The sequence below is a fragment of the Mustela nigripes genome, chromosome 7 (genome assembly GCF_022355385.1).
Source record: "Mustela nigripes isolate SB6536 chromosome 7, MUSNIG.SB6536, whole genome shotgun sequence".
In the NCBI taxonomy this organism is placed as follows: domain Eukaryota; kingdom Metazoa; phylum Chordata; class Mammalia; order Carnivora; family Mustelidae; genus Mustela; species Mustela nigripes.
The window spans coordinates 136,243,588-136,253,035 of record NC_081563.1 but is presented as its reverse complement, the minus strand read 5'-3'; the positions used below and the strand labels follow the sequence as shown (position 1 = coordinate 136,253,035).

The 9,448-nt window shown below is 55.9% G+C and overlaps 1 protein-coding gene across 2 annotated transcripts in view; it reads left to right on the top strand.

Moving 5' to 3' along the window:
* APCDD1L (APC down-regulated 1 like) overlaps nucleotides 1-9,448 on the top strand; it is a 50,643-nt gene that overhangs the window by 1,106 nt on the left and 40,089 nt on the right. The window lies entirely within an intron of this gene.

Genomic DNA, 9,448 nt, shown 5'->3' with positions numbered 1-9,448 from the left:
GGCCCCGGGGGGGGGGGGGGGGGGGGGGGGGGGGGGGGGGGGGGGGCCTCCAAGGAGACGCAGGAGGATCCCAGGCCCACTGAGCAGCCCAGTGGCAAGTTCTGAGCCCCGGATCCCTTAACCCAGAGCTGCAGGTTCAGTCTCGCCCACTGAATCCCGAAGCTGTGGGTGCTCAGGGTCTGTGCCCTGCAGCCGAGCTTGGAGCGTGCAGTGCCCCTGAGCCCATGCTGCTGTCCAGTGAGCCTGATGGCGTGGAGGGAGGGCAGCCAGAGGACCCCCGGGAGAGGAGGCAGTGCCTTCTCCAGGACTAACTGCTCTCCTGCTGGCCCTCTGTAGGGCGTGGGCATGGACAAACTCTCTCCAAGTGCCACCTGACCACGGTGTGTCACCATTAGCCAAAAGGACAATAACAACCATAGCCGTGGAAGGGTGTACAGCCCTGGGCTCAGCCCCGAGCACCCTCACATGGTTCAGGATTAAGAATTCTGGCCCTGGAGTCAGAGCACCCGGCTCAGAACCCAGATCACCTTCAACCTGCGTGGCCTCGGGCAGGCATGTCCATTAGCTGTCTTAGCTTCAACCTTCCAATCAGTCCAGTGGGCTTACAGAATCGCCCCTTCACCTAGGACTGTTGTGAGGTCCGCAGGGAAGCACTAAGCGCACTGTCTGCACTAGGGAAGTACTCAGTGAGGGGCAGCCCGTGGGATGGGGCTGTTGGCTCCCACCAGGCTCCCTGCTCCATGTCTAGGCGCGTCTGCTCTACCCACAGGAGCTCATCAGCTACGCTCTTTGCTTCCCAACCCCCAATTTCTAAGCAGGATATTTGAAGAAGAGACGAGGCGCCTGCGGGAAGGTCAAGGGAGGGCTGGGTTAGCAGTGCGAGACCCTCACAGCGATATCCACGACATCCACCCACCGGAAGGGGCTCCTTTGCCTCCTGCCGGGGCTGGAAGGGAGCATCCCACAGCTATCCTTTGCCTTGGAGTCCGCCATCAGTGCAAAACCAGGCCGGGCCACCCTGCTGGTCCCCCGAGGGGCGGAGGGAGCAGGCGAGGACAGAGGGCAGGGTGAGAGCTGTGCACGGAGGTCCCGCACTTTCCTCTGGATACGGATGTGGGACGAGGGCAGGGAGGAAGCCCTCCACCTCCCTGGCACGGTGCCATGGACAGCAATAGGGCCGAACACCCCAGAAACCTTCGGTCTTGGTCACAGCACAGGGCTGTTGTCTTTGGCAGGCCCCGAAGTCTCGTCATGCCAATGAAACCACCGGAGGTCTCGCATCGCGGCTTGCTCTTGGGGAGCGCCGCCACTTCTCTCCCTGGCGACTTTTCGCCACAGCAAGTGCCACAGAGGCCACAAGAGAGACGCCGGGGGGGGGGGGGGGGGCGGTGGCCCCGGGTGGGCAGACCGAGGCCCCTCCATAGCCCGCCGCTCCTCAAGGCAGACACAGACCCTAGAGAGGGGAAGGGTCCCATGCGGGCAGCTTCACACTCCCTGCTCCCGATTCGGGCACCCTTCCCCACTGGACGCTTTTCTTCCAAAGTTCTCTTCTCCACTGGCTGCATCGCCACTCACCAGATCCTTTTGCTTTCGTGAAAGGAAACAGAACCCACTTAATCCTTGAGATGCTTACATAATCTCGGTACCTGAGCTGGGGCATGCCCGAACATCAGGTCTGCAGTTGTGCGGATGCGGTATAGGGTGGCACACGAGCAGCCCCCCACCCCCCAGTGAGTTCCTACTGAGCACACACACACACACACACACACACACACACACACACACGGCTTCTCAACCTCAGCACAACTGATAACCAAGATCCAGCCCGTCCTCTGCGGTGGAAGCCGGCCTGTGCCCTGTAGGATGTTCTGCAGCATCTCTGACCCCTCCCCTACCAGAGGCCAGCAGCAGCATCTTCCCGGTTATGACAATCACAAAGGTCTCCAGACACCGCCCTGGTGTCCCCTGGGGCCGGGGGTAGGTTGGAAAGGGGGCAGGGGCAAAACCACCTCTGATGGAGACCCACTGGTGTGGCAAGAGCCAACTCTCAACTGGTAGCTTTTCCAATGATTGTCAAAATCACCGGGTCAGATGAATTTTTGTTATTTTTGCTCTAAGCAATCAGGAAATCAAAGGCACAGTGAGGCCCCAAGAAAAACAACACAGCTTAGGTAGTTTCTAATTTGGACGCTGATTTCTCCCTCCCTCTTGTCTCTGAAAATGTCCTCCTCGGGGGATGACGGGAGCGGGGCCGTGGGTCGCGGTTAGCTCCCGCCGCAGCAGACCATCCCCCAGGCCCCACGGTGCCAGACGCATCCTGTGCCAGGTCGCCAGCCTCTGGCTTGGGTTCGCTCCACAGCAATTTCTGGCTTTTAAAAATCTCCTTACTCAACAAGTTATGCTTGAGGGGGAAAAAATGAAAAAAAAAAAACCCACAGCTTCTTTTTCTTTTTCTCCCCCCCCCCCTCATTTGTATTTCTCTTTGCTAATTTCAGTCGTGCTTTTATCTCGAGCCTAGACTTGGGGATGGCAAGTTATCATTTCGAGCCAGATTAACTAGCACTGAGGGACAGGCTATTCCATAATAAATGAGTCGTTGACGTGGGGCTCCATTTTGAAACCGGGAATAAAAACTGGGAAGAGAATGGACTTTAATGGGCTCATCCGAAAATCAAATGTGAATAAAGAACGGTAATTGAATTAGTTATTCAAAACAAAGAAAATTGCCATCGGAAACTTTCCCTTGCTGGGGACGGGTCATGGTGGCTGTTTAGCTTATCTCCTGACCAGGGCTCTAATCTCCAAATTCCAAATAACCAGCTCAAGGCAAATAGAGCCACTTCCTTAATTTCAAAACCATCTGGATGGCAGACCTGTTAGAAGCCACACATGAAGAAACACTTGGGCAATGTACTGGAAGTTAACTATGTTAATGAAAGCTTCAAGCCAGAATGAGCCCCTGATAAAACCTTCCAAGACACACAGCTTTCACCACCAGAGCCGCCCTGGGAAATGAAGATCAGTAGCCCCGTGCAAAGGAAGGGAGGGCACGGAAATCAGTTTGAACTTGAGGACAACAGAGCCGAGCTGGGGGGAGAGTAGGGGAAGACCTAAATTCTGAAGCTGGCACCTGGGGGGTGGCTGTGAATTGTGATCAGGGGGTTGGTGCAGTGGTTCCTTAAACCAGAATGGCTTTCAGGATCCCTCTGTGCAAAGCCGGTCCCCTGTCCTCCTGGGAGAGTCAGAGAATTTCCAAAAGACCCTGATACAGGAAACCGTACATGCTAGTAAGTGAGCTGCAGAGCAAGGTCGGGTGTGAGGGTGTCAGAGCTACCGGCGTGTCCCAAACAATGTCAGACCTCCCAGGGGGAGGGCCAGCCTGGGGTCTCGCAAGGGCAGGGGACAGAGGGACAGGACTGCTCTGGAACCGCGACCTCCACCTGCGCGCCCTGAGGCCGGCTGGGCTGAGTCCCATGCGGCTGTGTGTGCTCGGGGAGCCTGAGAGCAGCAGCGGGGGGACCCAGTTCCCGTCCCAGCTCCGTCACCGTCTCCTTCTCCCCACTCCATCCCCACCAGTGAGTTGGGAAGAGTGACTGGTGTAGCCTCAAGCTGTGCTAGAAGGGTTCGGTGATACGATCTGGGGTCAGGGCTTGATGGAGACCCTGGTGAACCCTCCGAGCTCCTACCAGACCCGGCACGAAACTCGCCAGCACACCCCCCCCCCCCCCCCCCACGGAGGGGAGAGGCAGGCCCCTGCTCTGGTCGCCGGTCCAACCTGCGTTTGCCTGAGTCTCTTAATGTCCATCTCCTTCCCACTGTGCTGTCCTGGGTGTCACCAAGACACCGTGGCTGCTGGAATGGTACCGACCACTGTGACAAAATGAGACATTGCTCTCCTTTAGGGGTGAGGCAGGCTCAGCTGTCCTTGTACGCTGCCTCCTATGATCCCGAAGCCTCGGCCGCCGTCCCCGGTCCCCTTCTCTGTGGAATGGGAACTCGGGCAGCACGTACTGACGGTGTCGGGTGAGGCCAGCGCTGAGCCCACGGGAGGCTCGGCTCAGCGGCCCGGCCCTGGGTGTCTCGCTGTCTACGCGTCACCTGCTGGGAGGCGGCGCTGAAGACAGGATCAAAGGAAGCAGCTCCCTGTCCTCACGGAAGTCTGAGTCAAATGGGTGATGAGATCCTAAATGAGCGATCCATGATGGGAGTGGCGAGCGCCACACAGAGTGTGTCCAGGGGCATCTAGCCGAGGCTGGGAGGTGACATGGCAGGTGAAGCCTGACGAAAGAGCAAGGGTTAACTGGAGGAAGAGGAACAGCATTGGGGCAGAGGGGCCAGCAGGTGCAAAGGCCTAGGTGTGGAAGAATCCGTGTCGTGGGGGGAACCACGGAGGAGGCCCCTGGGGCCGGAGAGAGGAGAGGGAGGGGTCGGGGCAGATGTGAATGCAGAGGTGATCAGGGTCCGTCACGGAGGACCCTGGGGGCCTCGGGAAGGAGCTGCGTTTTGTGTCAAGGGCAGTGGAGCATCCACTGAAGGCTTTTTGGCAGCGGAGGAATGGGATGGCTCCAGAATGAGAGAGTTTCCCATCACCGGAGGCATCCGAGAGCAAACCGAATGATGTGGGGGGCAGTGCTGATAGGAAGTTGCCTGGACTTGCTTCCATCCCCGGACGTCCCTGAGTAAAAGGAGCCCCACCACCCTCCTGGCACAGGACACAGGCTTTCGACTGTTGTTTCTGGCTCCCCACAGATCCAGACCCCCAAATCCAGAGCCTGGTGGTAATGCTAGGAAGGGGGGTGGGCTTCACTGCCCAGTGGCCCACATGTCCCCCAGGCCCACGTTCCACGTGGCACCCGTGTCAGCCACAGGACCCACGGAGGCAGTCCTGGTGTGACCCCCCCGCTTACGGGGCTCCCGGGGTGAGGACCGGTGGGACACACAGCCCCTCCCCAGCCACCGCCGCTCGGTCATCGCTCTGGCTCCCGTTCCTCACCTCTTCTCTACCCCGTTGCTGATGCATCTAGTGGCGGCTCTCAGACCCTTCCGGGGCACACTGAGGTTTAAAGTGCTCCCATTCGGGGGCGCCTGGGTGGCTCAGTGGGTTAAAGCCTCTGCCTTCAGCTCAGGTCATGATCTCAGGGTCCTGGGATCGAGCCCCACATCGGGCTCTCTGCTCAGCAGGGAGCCTGCTTTCTCCTCTCTCTCTGCCTGCCTCTCTGCCTACTTGTGATCTCTGTCTGTCAAATAAATAAATTAAATCTTAAAAAAAAAAAAAAAAAGTGCTCCCATTCTGTCAAGATGTAGGGTGGAGGAAAGCGTCCCGATGGCATCACTCAGGAAGTGTGGGACTCGGTCTCAGCCACACCCTCCGTCCAGCGCAGCCGTGGTCCCCCCCATCCCTCTTCTCTCCTCCCCTTCGGGTGCTCCTCGGCCCCAGGTGACCTCACCTCCACGCGTGTCACAGACTAGCTTTCTCCCCCTCGGAGAAGACTGTGGTCTCTAACTACCACCGTGATGCAGTCACATGAAGTCCTTTCTACTGCCCTCTCCACGCACACACAGGCTGTTCCTCCTGCTTACAACTCTGTTCCCTTCCCCCAGCCTTCCTGTCACCTGCTCATCTGGGTATAAATCCCTAACAGTGGAATTGCCACAGCAGAACGTGTGTGACATTCTTGCACTGGGCTTCCTTCCCAAGGGATTGCCCCAGTCCACACTCCGCACAGACAGCCCACGGGAGCGCCAGTTTCCGCCCTGGCCAACCCTGGTCATTATCATTCTTTAAGAATCTTGCTGGCAGTAATGCTTGGTTGTTTAGGTTTGCAATCCTTTGATTACAAGCAGACAGGAACATCTAATTGTATTTTTATGGACTCCTTTTATTGATTTCCTTAGGGTCTCTCTGGTCATGTCCTTTGCCCATTTTTGTATTGGACCTCTGAAAAAAAATCTTCTTGTTGATTTGTTGGTGCTCTTTATATATAGAAGATCAACTGTGTCCTGTGGATATTGCAGTTTTTTTCAGGCTAGCATTTGTCCTCCCAAGCTTTCCACCTCCTTCTCACACACAGCAGCACACATCACCAGCTAAGTGCGCATGTTTCCCCAGAGGCGAGACTGGATGGTCGGGTATTCTTACCATAACTGACCACACATTGAGTGTTGTGCGAGAGAGAGACAGAGAGACAGAGAGACTGACTTTCACTGCAGAGAGGAGCACAACTCAAGTGCTGTGCCAAGGGCACTGGATGTTTTCCCTGCTTTGATTCTCATGACCCCCTCCCCACCCAGTGTGATGGGCATATTTTATGGAAGACAGAGATACCTAGGGCCACCCGGCAGCAAGCCCAGGGCCCAGACTCATGGGCCACGGAGCTTCGTGCCTCAACTGCCCCCTGCCAGTGATGGTCCAACTCCAAGCCCAGGCAAGGACTTCCCTGCCCTGTTGCCCCTCTCAAAGAGCCAGGGTTGGGTACCAAGTCTGGGCACTGAGAGATGTGCTTGCCTGAGGCATCTGGGCTGGTGGTTTCTCATGTAGGGAGCACGGAGCAGAGAGGCATGCTGGCTAATCCAAGAGTCGTGGAAGCAGGAAGGACCCTGACTGTCCATCTGCAAAGATGGCAGAGTGTGCTGGGCTCTGGAAGCCCCTTCCCACATTCAAACTCCAGCTGCTCCCTGACTTGCTAATTATTTGATCATTCTTGCCTCCGTTTCCTCCTTTGCATAATCACACCTACACAGGGGGTTGCTGTGAGGAGTCAGTGAGACTGTCCGGGGGGAAATGTCAGCACAGTGCTTTGTGGGGGTCACTCCCCCCATCACCAAGGGATAGGACACTGCCTGCCCGTTCCAGCCTTGGGAGCAAGCTACTGGTTCTTCCTGATAGCTGCAAGGCATTCTGGGACAAAAGTGCATGGCTGGGGCGGCGGGGCGGGGCGGGGAGGAAGGATCCGAGATGACGGCTGGACAGGGTCAGAGGTGGGTAGGCGTGCGTAGCACGGGTAGGGAGGTCAGAAGCCCACGCGTAGCTTCCGCTGTTTGCTGGCAATCTGTGGCCTTCCTTGACTTCAGATGCGCCCCTCCTGTGTCTGCCTGTCCCCGTCTATCTGAGCCTCCTCACCCCTTCCTGGAAGGAACCCAGTCACCTTGGACAAGGGCACCCTCATCACACACGCAGGGCCTCTTCTTAACTAGTTACATCCGTAATGACCCTATTTCTAAATAAGGTCATGTCTTGAGGTACTGGGGGTTAGGACTTGAATATATTGGGTGGGAGGGAGGCAAATCAGCCCCCGACACCTCGTGTTGTATGTGAAGGACCCACTGGTGGGTGGATGGCAGCGGGCGTTTCTGGGAAGTGGAGGTTCTAGAAGTTACATGATGAGCCTGCAGCTGAGAGTGTGCGGGGCGGGGGGAGGGGGCGTGTCAAGCCTCATCCAGGGACCCAGGGAGGGAAGGGAGGCCAGGAGACCGAAACCGAAATATTCCACCATTAGGCAATGGCCTGCGTAAATTGTGAGGGAAAATCCCCCACAAAGAGTTCCACGTCACAAAAAACACTGGGTGATATGGAAGATATTTCTTACATAACATTAGAACAAAACCACAGTGTCTGTAGCTTTGATCTTGGTTTTATGTGCCTTGGCAGGGGCCCCCCTATTCTGTAAAAATGAACTAGAAGGGCGCACCCAGGTGGCTCAGTCGGTTAAGCGGCCCACTCTTGATTTCTGCTCAGGTCACGATCTCTGGCTCAGGTCATGATGGAGCCCGGTGTCCGTGAGGTGGGGTCCCTCACCGTCGCCAGGGAGAGTCGCTATGCTATTTGTTGGTCCCTTGGCCCCAAGGAATCCCCGCTCCCAGACCCCCTTCTTGGGTCCTCTTGGCTTGAAGCAAAATGCGTTGGACAAACGCCCCATTTGGCGAACAGCGAGATCCCCCCATTGGCTCTCATCCTGGAGGACGTGGCGGTCAAGGAACCTCCCCTCCGGCTGGCCAGAGTCTCGGGCTGGACAAGTTGGGTACTTGCTCCAGGACCTTGAATCTTGGTGCCCTGACTGGAAGCTTGAGTGGGTCATGCCCGCCGAGGGGGTCTCAGAGGCACCACAGAGTCGTTCCCACCAACTGGATTCCCGGGGCAGCCCTTAGGTCGGTGAGCCCCCATGCCCTTTGAAGGGGCTCCGTTTCAGTTTGCGTGAGTCAGGCGTGGTCTCTGTTGCTGACGACCACAGCACCTACCCAAAGCCTCCGGAGCCCACTTTGAGTTAGCTAAGTGCCGTCCACACTCTGGTCCTCCACTGTTGGCCATCCCCAGAGCTTGGTGTGCATTACAAAATCTGAGTTACCATCCCCCAGTCTCAGTGTTAAGTTATATGGAGAAGGGGAAGAAAAGCATTAGCTCACACCCAACCCCACTCTTCCCCCCCCCAAAAAAAAAAGGCATAAAAACAGAGAGCAAGACATGGATATATTTAGCTTGGAATCACCAGTGACCACAGTAAAACGAAATTACTTGTTCTTTGAAATATACAATTAGAGTTGTTTTAACATGTGTTTTTGGTGGTTGGGTGTGGTTTCTAGATAGTTTGAAACTTAAGTCTACTGTTTAGCCCATCAGCTTTATCCAAGGCTGTCGTGCTCTAATTTCCTTAACAGTGACCCGCAGTTACTGAAATGAAAACCAGCTTGCCCGTGATTAGGAGTGCCGGGCATCTTACAGCGATTGACGTTCAGGCTCGTTTTCGCTTCTGTGGTCTTCCAAGACTTCTGCATCTGCCTTTTACAAAAAGGATCGACTTAAAGTAACCACTGAAAACAGAGAAGGTAAACATTGATACCTCAGAGAAGGTAACAACTTGGTGACCGAGTGATAGCGGCCCCACCCCAAGCGTTCAGGGACTGTAAGTGCCTGCTCAGGGCAGTTCAGAAACCGTAGCTCCGATGCTGACGGTGCAGGGGACCGCCTGACTTCCTGAAACGTTGGCGTGCCCGGGTACAGGCGAAGGGCTAAGTCCATTCCTATCCAGCGCAACCATTATTGCTTCCATTATTACATTTATTATTCCCCGGGCGGGAAGACAGGTGGGGGCCCTGAGCCCCATCCCCGGCCCCACATCCTGTAAGGGCTTCGCAGAGGACCCAGATTCACCTTGGCTCTTGCACATTCATCACCAGAGAGATCCTCCAAGTGTCTAGGCTGGGCTGCTGGAGTCCATGACTAACAGGTGAAACATACTCCCGGTTTATACAGATAAATTGCCCAGAAAGTTCTTTTCTTTTTTTATATCCCACTTAAGTACAAAGACAAATTTCTCTCTCTCCCTCCTCCAGAGTCTAATTTGGGAACTCAAAGGAATGACCATGTAGGTACTGGGTGTTCAGGTAACGTCCCGCAACTTCGACTCAGTGGTGGAAATAACTCTCCGTTCAAATACTCTGTTCCCTCCACAGG